Source organism: Bos indicus, chromosome 16 (assembly GCF_029378745.1).
Source record: "Bos indicus isolate NIAB-ARS_2022 breed Sahiwal x Tharparkar chromosome 16, NIAB-ARS_B.indTharparkar_mat_pri_1.0, whole genome shotgun sequence".
NCBI classification, from domain to species: Eukaryota; Metazoa; Chordata; class Mammalia; order Artiodactyla; family Bovidae; genus Bos; species Bos indicus.
Window position 1 is genome coordinate 743,287 of NC_091775.1, and position 15,461 is coordinate 758,747.

The 15,461-nt window shown below is 39.2% G+C and overlaps 1 long non-coding RNA gene across 1 annotated transcript in view; it reads right to left on the reverse strand.

Moving 5' to 3' along the window:
- The window catches only part of LOC139176290 (uncharacterized), a 36,077-nt gene extending 20,624 nt beyond the window's left edge, over window positions 1-15,453 (reverse strand). The window contains exons 1-2 of the long non-coding RNA XR_011560688.1: window positions 15,343-15,453; window positions 15,159-15,271 (exon numbers count right to left, since the gene is read on the reverse strand). This is a non-coding gene — a long non-coding RNA (uncharacterized lncRNA). The remainder of the gene's footprint in view (window positions 1-15,158; window positions 15,272-15,342) is intronic.
- Between the last annotated feature and the right edge of the window lie 8 nt (window positions 15,454-15,461).

Consider the following 15,461-nt stretch of genomic DNA (forward strand, 5'->3'; position numbering starts at 1 on the left):
GGAATGGCAGAACATACTTTAAGTGATGAAACAGAAAAACCTACAACCAGATACTATACCCAGCAAGGATCTCATTCAAATATGAAGGAGAAATTAAAAGTCTTACAGACAAGCAAGAGCTGAGAGAATTCAGCACCACCAAACCAGCCCTTCAACAAATGCTAAAGGATCTTCTCTAGACAGAAAACAGAGAAAAGGTTTATAAACTCGAAACAAAGACAACAAAGTAAATGGCAACGGGGGTCATACTTATCAATAATTACCTTAAATGTAAATGGGCTGAATGCCAAAACTAAAAGACAAAGACAGGCTGAATGGATACAAAAACAAAACCCCTATATATGCTGTCTACAAGAGACCCACCTCAAAACAAGGGACACAGACAGACTCAAAGTGAAGGGCTGGAAAAAGATATTTCATGCAAATGGAGAACAAAAGAAAACAGGAGAAGAAATGCTCATATCAGGTAAAATAGACTTTGAAATAAAGGCTGTGAAAAGAGACATAAAGGACACTACATAATGATCAAAGGATCAATCCAAGAAGAAGATATAACAATTATAAATATATACGTACCCAACATAGGAGCACCGCAATATGTAAGGCAAATGCTAACAAGTATGAAAGAAGAGATTAACAGCAACACAAAAATAGTGGGAGACTTTAATACCCAACCAGATAATTAGCAAGGAAACACAAACTTTAAATGATACAATGGACCAGTTGGACCTAATTGATATCTATAGGTATTTCACCCCAAAACAATGAATTTCACTTTTTCTCAATTGCACACGGAACATTCTCCAGGATAGAGCACATCCTCGGCCATAAATCTGCCTTGGTAAATTTAGAAAACATGAAATCATTTCAAGAATCTTTTCTGATCACAATGCAGTAAGATTAGTTGTCAACTACAGGAAAAATAGTATTAAAAATACAAACATATGAAGGCTAAACAACATGCTACTTAATAACCAACAAATCACAGAGGAAATCAAAAAGATATCAAAATATGCATAGAAACAAATGAAAATGAAAACACGACAACCCAAAACCAATGGGATTCAGTAAAAGCAGTGTTCAGGGGAAGGTTAATAGCAATACAAGCTTACTTCAAGACACAAGAGAAAAATCAAATAAATAATCTAACTTTACACCTAAAGCAACTAGAAAAAGAAGAAATAAAGAACCACAGGGTTAGTAGAAGAAAATAAATCATACAAATTAGGGCAGAAATAAATGAAAGAGAAATAAAGGAGACTATAGAAAAATCAACAGAACTAAAAGCTGGTTCTTTGACAAGATAAATAAAAGGGACAAACCATTAGACTCATCAAGAAAAAAAAAGGGAGAAGAATCAAATCAACAAAATTAGAATTAAAATGGAGAAATCACAACAGAGAACATAGAAATACAAAGGATCATAGACTACTCTTGGCAACTATAGGACAAAATAATGGACAACTTGGAAGAAATGGACAATTTCTTAGAAAATTATAACCTTCTAAAACTGAACCAGGAAGAAACAGAAAATCTTAACAGACCTATCACAAACACAGAAATTGAAACTGTAATAAAAAAAATCTTCCAACAACAAAAAAAAAGCCCAGGACCAGATGGCTTCACAGGTGAATTCTACCAAAAACTTACAGAAGAGTTAACACCTATCCTACTCAAACTTTTCCAGAAAACGGCAGAGGAAGGTAAACTGCCAAACTCATTCTATAAGGCCACCATCACCCTAACACCAAAATCAGACAAAGATGCTACAAAAAAAGAAAACTACAGGCCAGTATCACTGATGAACATAGATGCAAAAATTCTCAACAAAATTCTAGCAAACAGAATCCAGCAACATATTAAAAAGATCATACATCATGACCAAGTGGACTTTATCCCAGGGTTGCAAGGATTCTTCAATATTCACAAATCAATCAATGTGATATATCACATTAACAAATTGAAAGATAAAAAGGATAATATTATCTCAATAGATACAGAGAAAGCCTTTGACGAAATTCAACATCAATTTATGATTAAAAAAAAAACCTCCAGAAAGCAAGCATAAAAGGAACATAAATCAACAGAAAAAAAAGCCAAATATGACAAACCCAAAGCAAACATTATCCTCAATGGTGAAAAACTGAAAGCATTTCCCATAAAGTCCGGAACAAGACAAGGGTGCCCACTCTCACCACTACTATTCAACATAGTTTTGGAAATTTTACACCACAGCAATCAGAGAAGAAAAAGAAATAAAAGGAATCCAGATTGGAAAAGGAGAAGTAAAACTCTCACTGTTTGCAGATGACATGATCCTCTAGAGAAAACACCAATACATCACCAGAAAATCACTAGAGTTAATCAATGAATATAGTAAAGTTGCAGGATATAAAATTAACGCTCAGAAATCCCTTGCATTCCTATACACAAACAATGAGAAAACAGAAAGAGAAAGTAAGGAAACAATTCCATTCACCATTGCAATGAAAAGAGAATAAATCTACCTAATGAAAGAAAACACATATATATAGAAAACTATAAAACAATGATGAAAGAAATCAAAGATGACACAAATAGAACAGTCAATACAGTGAAAATGAATATACTACCAAAGCAATCTAGAGACTCAATGCAATCCCTATCAAGCTACCAACGGTATTTTTCAGAGAACTAGAACAAATAATCTCACAATTTGTATGGAAATACAAAAAACCTCAAATAGCCAAAGCAATCTTGAGAAAGAAGAATGGAACTGGAGAAATCAACTCACCTGGCTTCAGACTATACTACAAAGCTACAGTCATCAAGACAATATGCTACTCGCACAAAGACAGAAATATAGATCAATGGAACAAAATAGAAAGCCCAGAGATAAATGCATACACCTATGGATACCTTATCTTTGACAAAAGAGGCAAGAATATACAATGGAGAAAAGACAATCTCTTTAACAAGTGGTGCTGGGAAAACTGGTCAATCACTTGTAAAACAATGAAACTAGAACACTTTCTATCACCATACACAAAAATAAACTCAAAATGGATTAAGGATCTAAACGTAAGACCAGAAACTACAAAACTCCTAGAGGAAAACATAGGCAAAACACTCTCTGACATAAATCACAGCAGGATCCTCTATGACCCACCTCCCAGAGTAATGGAAATAAAAACAAAAATAAACAAATGGGACCTAATTAAACTTAAAAGCTTTTGCACAACGAAGGAAACTATAAGCAAGGTGAAAAGACAGCCTTGAGAATGGGAGAAAATAATAGCAAATAAAGCAACTGACAAAAAATTAATTTCAAAAATATACAAGCAGCTCATGCAGCTCAGTACCAGAGAAAAAAATTACCCAATCAAAAAATGGGCCAAAGAACTAAACAGACATTCCTCCAAAGAAGACATACAGATAGGTATTAATCACACGAAAAGATTTTCAACATCACTCATTATCAGAGAAATGCAAATCAAAAACCACAATGGGGTACCATCTCACAACGGTCAGAATGGTTGCTATCCAAAAGTCTACAAACAATAAATGCTGGAGAGGGTGCAGAGAAAAGGGAACCCTCTTACACTGTTGGTAGGAATGCAAATTAGTACAGCCACTATGGAGAACAGTGTGGAGATTCCTAAAAACAGGAAATAGAACTGCCATACAACCCATTAATCCCACTGCTGGGCATACACACTGAAGAAACCAAAACTGAAAGAGACACGTGTACACCAATGTTCATCGCAGCACTGTTTACAATAGCTAGGACATGGAAGCAACCTAAATGTCCATCAGCAGATGAATGGATAAGAAAGCTGTGTACATACACACAATGGAATATTCAGTTCAGTTCAGTTTGGCCACTCAGTCTTAAGACTTAAGAGCCACTCAGTCTAAGACTTAAGAGCGGCTCAAGCTCTTAAGACTTTTGGCTTCAGTTTAGTTCAGTCACTCAGTCGTGTCCGACTCTTTGTGACCCCATGAATCGCAGCATGCCAGGCCTCCCTGTCCATCACCATCTCCCAGAGTTCACTCAAATTCACGTCCATCAAGTCAGTGATGCCATCCAGCCATCTCATCCTCTGTCGTCCCCTTCTCCTCCTGCCCCCAATCCCTCCCAGCATCAGAGTCTTTTCCAATGAGTCAACTCTTCACATGAGGTGGCCAAAGTACTGGAGTTTCAGCTTTAACATCATCCCTTCCAAAGAACATCCAGGACTGATCTCCTTTAGAATGGACTGGTTGGATCTCCTTGCAGTCCAAGGGACTCTCAAGAGTCTTCTCCAACACCACAGTTCAAAAGCATCAATATTACTCAGCTATTAAAAAGAATTCATTTGAATCATTTCTAAGGAGGTGGATGAAACTGGAGCCTATTATACAGAGTGAAATAAGTCAGAAAGAAAAACACCAACACAGTATACTAGCACATATACATGGAATTTAGAAAGATGGTAACGATGACCCTGTATGTGAGACAGCAAAAGAGACACAGATGTAAACAACAGACTTTTGGACACTGTGGGAGAAGGCGAGGGTGGGATGATTTGAGAAAATAGCATTGAAACATGTATATTACCATATGTGAAACAGATTGCCAGTCCAAGTTCGATGCATGAAACAGGGTGCTCAGGGATGATGCAATGGGATGACCCTGAGGGTAGTGAGGTGGGAGGGGGGTTCAGAGTGGGGGACACACGTACACCCATGGCTGACTCACGTCAATGTATGGCAAAAAGCACTACAATATTGTGAAGTAATTAGCCCCCAATTAAAATAAATTAATTTTTTTTTAATGTCTGACACTTGCAGCCTATTTCCTCCATTTGGAGACCCCTGGCCTTCCTGCCTGTTACCCTCTCACTACCACACAACACAACTCAACAGGAGCCAGTGTGCTAATCGCTACTAGAAAGGAGCTGCCCCACGCAGCTCGAGAGGAGGCCCCATCACAACTCTAAAGGAGTTCCAAGTAACCTGTCGCACCTTGAGAGGAACCCCAAGTCCCCCACCACAACTCGACAGGAGCCCTATGCTGTCACAGGGAAGGAGACCCCGGCGACAAACAGAGGAGCTCCTTGCCAAAACTGGAGAGGATTTCCCTGCCAAAAGTATGGAGGAGCCACCAGCACATTGCGCCTAGAGAGGAGCCACTCTACCGCAAATAGAGAGGAGGCCCATGAAGTAACTCGAGATGAGCCTGTCACAACTAGAGCGGAGCAACCCTGTGAAAACTAGTGACGAGCCCCCAATGCCACAAGTAGAGAGAACAGCCTCCCCACAGAGAACCCCCAGAGGAGGCACCGCCACTACTAGCTAGGAGCCCCGAGTCCCCTTCTGAACTTGAGAGGAGGCCTATGCCACAACTCAAGAGAAGCCCATGGCCACAATGAGAGAGGAGCCCCACCAGTCCAACCTGGAGAGTGTCCCACCATCACAGCTGGAGAGGAGAACCCGACATCGCACCTGAGATGAATTTCTCACAGGAGGTGCGAGCAGCTTCTCTCTTTCAGAAAACTCAAGAATGAGACCTGGAAGTGATCAATCAGAAGCAAAGCAAAGCCACCACAAGGTTTGTCAGTAACTTACAATGTAAAATCTAAGTAGTATTCTGAGGCAGAAAAGAGGCTTTAGAAAGCAAGTTCTGACTTCCTGGTTCACAGCATGATTCGGAAGAATGTGAAAACACAACCTGGGCACTCGGATCCTCCTGTGAGATTACTGGTTTTAAACAGAGAGTTCTGTGAACAGAGAATACTCTAAGTCTACCTAGCCTGCTTAAGTGAAAATGTACCCTGAGATGACCCTCTAATAAGGAGTTACAGACAGCTTGCTTTCATTTCCAAAACGAACAGGATTTGGCTAACAAAGATGTGGAACTGAATAACACACAAGGAAGGAACGTTTTTCCAAGTAACTTTCAGTCTAAAATCAACCGGGCTTCAGATGCAGAAAATAGAGCTTTAATCCAAAGCTGGGGTTCAAGGATCACACACAGCATGTTTCTGAAGAACATAAAGACACAAAAGGGCTGAGTGGATCCTTCTGGGAGAACCATTGTTTGAGCAGACAGTAAACTATAACATTTTTAGGTGTACTTGACCTCTTAGAAGAACCCCTGCCAAGGCATGACAAGCAGCTTCTTTCTTTCAGAAAGCTCAAGAATTAGACTAGGAACCTGTCAATCTGAATAAAATGAAGGAGATGGCAGTGTTTTTCCAGGAAATGGGTCAAAACCCAACTTGTTTGCTGATTTGCAATGTTACAGCTTGAGCCAAAAGCTCAGTTTGCTATGTCCCCACACAGCATGAGTCTCGGATTCTTCTCTAGGTGTACTGGTTTGAGCAGAGTTCTGTGACTTGCTAGTTCTCTAACTATAACCTGCATACGTGAAAATGTCATCGGAGATGGACCTCCTAACAAGGATTTGCAAGCAGCTTGGTTGTTTTGAAAAACTCCACGATTAGACTAAGGCAGTTGTTGAAGAGAATAAAACAAAAGCAAGCAAGGCATCTCGAGGTTGCTTTCCATCTCAAATTAACTCGTTCTCTGAGCCAGAATGTATGTCTTTGACCAGAGCTCAGCCTCAAGGTTCACATGGAGCATGGTTCCAAAGATTTCAAACACACCCAGGGCCCACAGGATCCTTCTGTGAGAACACTGATGTGGGCGGGGAGGTCTGTGACTAGTTAGTTCCTTAGCTATAATAATGTGGTTAGGTGCAAATGTTCTGAGATGACCTCCAAACCAGGATGTTCATGCAGCTTGTTTGTTTCAGAAAAGTCAAGGTTTAGACTAGGAAGTTGTTGATATGATTAAAACAAAAGTTGACCGAAGCATTTTTCAAGTAACTGACCCAAGGCCTAAGAAAAGACCCAAAGAAAAGCCCTAAGCAAGAGCTTGGTTTTCCAGGTTGACACACAGCATGATTCTGGAGACTGCAAAGACACAGACAGGGCACACAATTCTGTGGAAACCGTGTTTCAAGCAGGGAGTTCTGGGTCTCTTTAGTGCTCTGAACGATAACTCACCAGGCTGGGTGAAAATAGACTCAGAGATGACCCTGGAGCAAAGAGTTGCAAGCAGCTTGCCTGTTTCAGACAACTCAGGGATCAGACTAAGGAAGCTGTTGAATGGATTCACCCAAAGCAACCAAAGTGTTATTCGGGTTACTTTCAGTGGAAAACGACCTCCTTTTCCAAGGCAGATAATACAGCTTGAACCCAAAGCTCGGGTTTCAAGATTCACACACAGCATGATGTGCTTGCTGTGTCTGAACCTCGTAAAATGTCACAACTTATGGATGCCACTGAACTGAATAAAACAATACTTAAGGAATTTGTTGACTGCAATAAAAGAAAAGCACCATTGTGTTTTGGAGGTCAATTTCAGTCTAAAATGGACTAGTTTTCCGAGGCAGGAAATAGAGCTTTCACCAAATGCTCAGTTTCAACATTCACACACAGCACGTGCCTTCCTAAGGTAAAGACACAAACAGGCCCATTAGATCCTTCTCTGGAAACATGCTTTGGGTTGGGAGTTCTGTGACTAGTTAGCACTCTAACTATAGGAAACCTGGACAGATGAAAATGTACTCTGACATGACCTAATGAGGAGTTGCAAGCATCTTTTTCAGTTCTGAAAAGTTGAGGATTAGAGTAGGAAGTTGTCAATTTCCACAAAGCCAAAGTGAGCAGCAAATCGTGTTGCAAGAGGCTAGTTGCCTGAGGCAGGAAATACAGCTTGAACCAAAAACTTGGTTTTCAAGGTTCAGCAGGCACATCATGTTTCCAAATCAGAATGTAAAGACACAAACAGGGCACACTGGATCTTCCTGGGAGAGCGCTGCTTTGAGCAGAGAGTTCTGTGCGTAGTTACTTCTGTCACTACTGCTAAGCTGCTGAGGTACACATGTGCTCTGAGATGAATTCCTCATGGGAGGTGCAAGCAGCTTCTCTCTTTCAGAAAACTCAAGAATCAGATCTGGAAGTGATCAATCAGAAACAAAGCAAAGCCACCAAAGGGTTTGTTGATAACTTACACTGTAAAATCTAAGTAGTTTTCTGAGGCAGAGAAGAGGCTTTAGCCAGCAAGCTCTGATTTCCCGGTTCACAGTGTGATTTGGAAGAATGTAAAGACACAACCTGAGCACTCGGATCCTCCTGTGAGAACACTCGTTTTGAACAGAGAGTTCTGGACCAGAGACTACTCTAAGTCTACCTAGCCTGCTTAGGTGAAAATGTACTCTGAGATAACCCTCTAACAAGGAATTGCAAGCAGCTTTCTTTGGTTTCCAAAACCAACAGGATTTGACTAAGGAAGTTGTGGAACTGAATAACACACAAGCAAGCAAAGTTTTCTAAGTAACTTTCAGTCTAAAATATACTAGGTTTCAGATGCAGATAGTTCAGCTTTAAGGAAAATGTCAGTTTTCAAGGTTAACACACAGCATGTTTCTGACCAGTGTAAATGCACCAACAGGGCATACTGGATCCTTCTCTGAGAACACAGGTTTGACCAGAGTTCTGGACTAGTTTGTACTCCAACAGTAACTAACCTGGTTAGGTAAAAATGTACTCTGAGATGATCTCCTAACAAGGAGTTTGCATGCAGCCTGTTTCTTTAAAAAAAACTCAAGGGTTAGACTATGGAAGTTGTTGAACCTAATAAAATAAAAGCAACTGAAGTGTTTTTCATGTAACTTTCAGTCTAAAACTACCACGTTTTCAGAGGCAGAAAATACAGCTTTTGTCAAGAGGCTCAGAGTTTCAAGTTCACACACCACATGTTCCTCATTAGCTTAGAGACATACACAGTACATGCTGGACACTTCTGTGAGAACACTGGTTTGAGCAGAGAATTCTGTGACTAGTTAGTACTATACCTATAGCCAACGTGGTTATTTGGAACTGTACTCTGAGAAACCTCCTAACAAGGAGTTTCACAATTCATATGGAAACATGAAAGACCCCGAATAGCTAAAGCAGTCTTGAGAAAAAAGAACAGAGCTGAAGGAATCAACCTTCCTGACCAGATTATACTACAAAGCTACAGTCATCAAGGAAGTATGGTACTGGCACAAAAACAGAAATATAGGCCAATGGAACAAGATAGAAAACCCAGAAATAAACCCATGCGCCTATGGGTACCATATTTTTGACAAAGGAGGAAGAATATACAATGGGGCAAATATAGCCTCTTCAATAAGTGGTGCTGGGAAAACTGGACAGCTACATGTAAAAGAATGAAATTAGAACATTCCCTAACACCATACACAAAGATAAGCTCAAAATGGATTAAATATCTAAATGTAAGATCAGAAACTATAAAACTCTTCAAGGAAAACATAGGCAGAACACTCAATTACATAAATAAAAGCAATATCCTCTATGACCCACCTCCTAGAATAATGGAAATAAAAAATAAATAAATAAACATGTGGGACCTAATTAAACGTGAAAGCTTTTGCACAGCAAAGGAAACTACAAACAAGGTGAAAAGACAACCCTCAGAATGGGAGAAATTAGTATCAAATGAAACAACTAACAAAAGATTAATTTCCAAAATAAACAAGCAGTTCATACAAGTCAATACCAGAAAAACGAACAACCCAATAAAAAAAGGGGGTGAAGACCTAAACAGACATTTCTCCAAAGAAGACATACAGATGGCTAACAAACACACGAAAAGATGCTCAACGTCACTCATTATTAGAGAAATGCAAAAATCAAAACTACAATGAGATACCATCTCACAGCAATCAGAATGGCCATCATAAAAAAAATTTACAAACAATAAGTGCAGGAGAGGCTATGGAGAAAAAGGAACCCTCTTACATTGCTGGTGGGAATGTAAATTGATACAGCCACTATGGAAGATGGCATGGAGAGTCCTTAAAAAACTGGGAATAAAACCCTGAGGAAACCAAAATTGAAAAAGACATATGTACTCCAATGTTTATTGAGGCACTATTTACAACAGCTAGAACATGGAAGCAATCTAGATGTCCATTGGCAGGTGAATGGATAAAGAAGCTGTGATATGTATACACAACACAATATTATTCAGCTATAAAAAGAAATGCATCTGAGTCAGTTCTAATGAGATGGATGAACCTAGAGCCTATTACACAGAGTGAAGTCAGAAAGAGAAAGATAAATATAGTATGCTGCTGCTGCTGCTAAATCACTTCAGTCGTGTCCGACTCTGTGCGACCCCAGAGACGGCAGCCCACCAGGCTGTGCCATCCCTGGGATTCTCCAGGCAAGAACACTGGAGTGGGTTGCCATTTCCTTCTAATGTAAATATATGGAATCTAGAAAGATGCTACCGATGAATTTATTTGCAGGGCAGCAATGGAGAAACAGACTAGAGAACAGACTTATGGACATGGGGAGGGGGAGGAGAGGCTGAGACGTATGACAAGAGCAACATGGGAACTTACATTACCATATGTAAAATAGATAGCCAATGGGATTTAATGACTCAGTGAACTGATGACTCTGACAGGGGCTCAAACAGGGGCTCTGAATCAACCTGGTGGAGTGGGATGGGGGGGGAGATAGGAGGCAGGCTCAAGAGGGAGAGGACATATGTATACCTATGGCTGATTTATGTTGAGGTTTGACAGAAAACAACAAAATTCTGTAAAGCAATTATCCTTCAATTACAAAATAAATAAATTTTAAAAAGTATAAGATATTTTTGTCCTTCAGTCATAATGTTGTGTCTGACTCTTTGTGACCCTTTGGACTGCAGCACACCAGGCTTCCCTGTCCTTCACTATCTCCCAGAATTTCCTCAAACTCATGTACATTGAGTTGGTGATGCTATCCATCCATCTCCTCCTCTGCTACCACCCTTCTCCTCCTGCACTCAATCTTTCCCAGTATCAGAGTCTTTTCCAATGAGTATGCTCTTCAATTAGGTCACCAAAGTATTGGAGCGTCAGCTTCAGCAACAGTTTTTCCAATGAATGCTCAGGGTTGATTTCCTTTAGGATTGACTAGTTTGATATCCTTGCAGTCCAAGGGACTCTCAAGAGTCTTGTCCAGTAACACAATTCAAAAGCATCAATTCTTTGGTGCTCAGCCTTCTTCATGGTCCAACTCTCACATCTGTACATGACTTCTGGAAAAACCATAGCTTTGACTATACAGACCTTTGTGGGCAAAGTGATGTTTCTGCTTTTTAACACACTGCTCAGGGTTGTCATAGCTTTCCTTCCAAGGAGCAAGCGTCTTTTAATTTCATGGCTACAGTCACCATCCACAGTGATTTTGAAGCCCAAGAAAATAAAATCTGTCACTGCTTCCTAAAAGAATAAGATACCTTGAAATAAATTTAACCAAGGAATGAAATACCTCAAACTATAAATTACTAATGAAGGAATTTGAAAGTTATAGAAAGAAATGGAAAGATATCCTGTGTTCTTGGATTGGAAGAAATAATATTGTTAAAATGTCCATACAACCCAAAGCAATCTAGAGATTTAATGCAACCCCTATCAAAATATCCATAACATGTTTCACAGAACTAGAACAAATAATCCTAAAATTTATTGAAACTGCAAAAGATCCCAAAGAGCAAAAGCAATATTGAGAAAACAAGAACAAATGTGGAGGTATCACACGCCCAATTCAGATCATACTATAAAGCTACAGTAATAAAAACAGCACAGTACTGGCGTAAAAACAAACCCATATGTCAAGGAACAGAATAAATAAATGTAATTCCAGAAATAAACTTGCAGACTTTTATGGTCAATTAATCTACAACAAAGGAGGCAGGAATATACAATGAAAAAAAGCTAGAATATGTACACTGTTCAGTAAATAGTGCCAGAGAACTGGACAGCTACAGGTAAAACAATGGAATTAGAATATTTCATCACATCATATACAAAAATAAACTCAAAATGGCTTAAAGACTTAAATGTAAGACTAGAAACCATAAAGCTCCTACAAGAGAACATAGGTAGAACACTCTGACATAAATTGCAGCAATATTTTTTGGATCTGTCTTCTAAGTCAAAAAGAAATAAAAGCAAAAATAAACAAATGGGACCTAATTAAACTTAAAAGCTTTTGCACAGCACAGGAAATCATTGACCAAACAAAAAGACAGCCTTTATTTATGACTAATAAAGGATTAACATCAAAAAATATAAACATCTCATACAACTTAATATCAAAAAAACAAACAGCCCAATTTAAAAGTGAGCAGAAGACCTGACTAGACATTTTCCCAAAGAAAAAATACAGATGACCAACAAGCACATGAAAAAATGCTCAGCACTAGTAATTATCAGAGAAATACAAATGAAAACCATGAGATATCACCTCACACCATCAAAAAGTCCAAATATAAATTAATATGTATATATGTGCATACACACACAATAGAATAGTATTTGACCATAAAGAAAAGAAATTCTGCAACTTTCAGTAATGTGGATGGACCTAGGGAGTTTTACACCCAGTGAAATAAGTTACACTGAGAAAGACTAATACTGTATATTATCACTCATATATGGAATCTAAAAACTAAAACAAATAAATGTAGTAACAAAACAGACTCATAGATATAGAGAAAAAACCAGTGGGGAGAGGGAAGGAGGAGCAGCGAGATAGGGGTATGAGATTAAGAGATACAAGGTACTTACACATAAAATAAAGAAGCAACAAGGATATATTGTATGGCACAGGGAAACGTAGCCATTACTTTTTAAATGGATTATAACATATAAAAATATTGACTTACTATGTTGTACACCTGTAACTAATATTGTGAATTAACTAAACTTCAACAAAACATAAAGAAAAACTGACAAGAACAATAAGTCTGAGTTAAAATAATTAAGGGACTTGGAAGATTTTATTAAATGGAGATGCATTTCCAACGGCTGAGTGGAAAGACTCAATAGTATATAGATATCAATTTATCCCCAAATTAAGTCTATAAGTTGAAGGAAATTTTAATTTAAAAAATTCAATAAAAATTTTTGGAACTTGAAAAAATAACATCTCTTTTAGTAACTTTTACAACTTATCTTACTAGAAAAAAATGTGTATCTTCAAATATGGACTCTGACAGTGCCATTAATTTAAAATTGCTGCATTTTAGTAAAAGCCATCTCATCCTCTGTCATTCCCTTCTCCTCCTGCCCCCAATTCCTCCCAGCATCAGGGTCTTTTCCAATGAGTCAACTCTTCACATGAGGTGGCCAAAGTATTGGAGTTTCAGCTTCAGCATCAGTCCTTCCAATGAACACCCAGGACTGATCTCCTTTAGAATGGACTGGTTGGGTCTCCTTGCAGTCCAAGGGACTCTCAAGAGTCTTCTCCAACACCACAGTTCAAAAGCATCAATTTTTCGGTGCTCAGCTTTCTTCACAGTCCAAATGTCACGTCCATACATCCACTGGAAAAACCATAGCCTTGACTAGACGAAACTTTGTTGGCAAAGTAATGTCTCTGCTTTTCAATATGCTATCTAGGTTGGTCATAACTTTCCTTCCGAGGAGTAAGTGTCTTTTAATTTCATGGCTGCAGTCACCATCTGCAGTGATTTTGGAGCCCAAAAAAATACAGTCTGACACTGTTTCCACTGTTTCCCCATCTATTTCCCATGAAGTGATGGGACCAGATGCCATGATCTTCGTTTTCTAAATGCTGAGCTTTAAGCCAACTTTTTCACTCTCCTCTTTCACTTTCATCAAGAGGCTTTTTAGTTCCTCTTCACTTTCTGCCATAAGGGTGGTGTCATCTGCATATGTGAAGTTAGTGATATTTCTCTCGGCAATCTGGATTCCAGCTTGTGCTTCTTCCAGCCCAGCGTTTCTCATGATATTTCTCATGAAACTCCAATACTTTGGCCACCTCATGTGAAGAGTTGACTCATTGGAAAAAACCCTGATGTTGGGAAGGATTGGGGGCAGGAGGAGAAGGGGATGACAGAGGATGAGATGGCTGGATGGCATCACCGACTCGATGGACACGAGTTTGGGTTAACTCCAGGAGTTGGTGATGGACAGGGAGGCCTGGCGTGCTGTGATTCATGGGGTCGCAAAGAGTCGAACACAACTGAGCGACTGAACTGAACTGAGTAAAAGGTGAAATAAAAGATCTACATGTGTTCTGTTCCACTGATGTGACCAAAGGAACTCAAGAAGAGCTTTGCTTAAGATATTCATATTCTTTTTTTAGTCTTTATTGAATTTGTTACAATATTGCTTCCATTTATTTATTTATTTATTTTGGTATGTGGCATCCTAGGTCCCTGACCAGGGATCCAAATCAACATCCCCTGCAAATTTATTACTGTTGTGAAATGAGAAGGTTTGGAGATTTACCAGCGGCATTTTGACTACAAATATCAATTACATGGAAAATTATTTTAAAAATAAAACAAATTTCTTTTAGTTCAGTCTGTTAGACCCTTGTTCATGTTATTACTTTAGATAAATTAAGTTTGACTATTTCATGACTACAATTATATTTAATTTCTAACACAATTCCTGATTCAACCTTATTAGCACAATCTCTAGTGTTACACAATGTTAGTAAAAGGCCCGTGGTTTGTGCCTAACAAATGTCTATGTTTATGTTTAATTAGATTAAAAACATAAGTCGGATCCTAAACATGTTAGGATGGCACTGTCTGGTGGGTCCTGGTTGGGTTCCTGGTCCCTAAATACCATGCTTCTCAAGGCAGGGATTAGCACCTTTTGGTAGCTGCAAAGAAGTTAGAAGGACAAAGAACCTCATTTAGGACCCACAATAACTTATTCCTACTGGATACTAGACCACGATCCTGCTCCGTCACAGTTCTATAACCTTAGTTCCGTGAAGTTTTTCTCACTCAAAACAAAGGAGACACCATTCTTTCCTCATCAACCCTACTAGTATTTATCTTGGTGGTGGTGGTGGTTTAGTCGCTAAGTCGTGTCCGACTCTTGAGACCGCATGGACAGTAGCCTACCAGGCTTCTCTGTCCATGGCATTTTCCAGGCAGGGGTACTGGAGTGCGTTGCCATTTCCTGCTCCAATTTATCTTGGAGGATGGTGTAAATCAATAAACTTTTAAGAAACCTTCCCCCAAATTTCAGAATTCAGAAATGTATAGCTTTAGTATAAGCAATTAGAGTGAAGACTTACCCATGTTAGACTATGCCTTTGTGGCTTGAGAGATGAGCACGAGAATGACAATAAACGCACTTTGGGTGTACTGAAGGGAACCTGGCGGATGGACAGAGACAATAGCAGAAAAACTGGGAGACAAGAAGGTAAACTCAGTTCTAATCGACGGGGTTGTGGGTTTCGGTCTGAGACACAAAATTACCTTATAAGACGTCTGACAAAACCAACAAGGCCCATAAAGACACACTCCCAACCACTTAGGAACCCAGACGCAGGGTTATCGGCAGGCGCCGGATGATGACGTACTCCCTAAACCAGAGG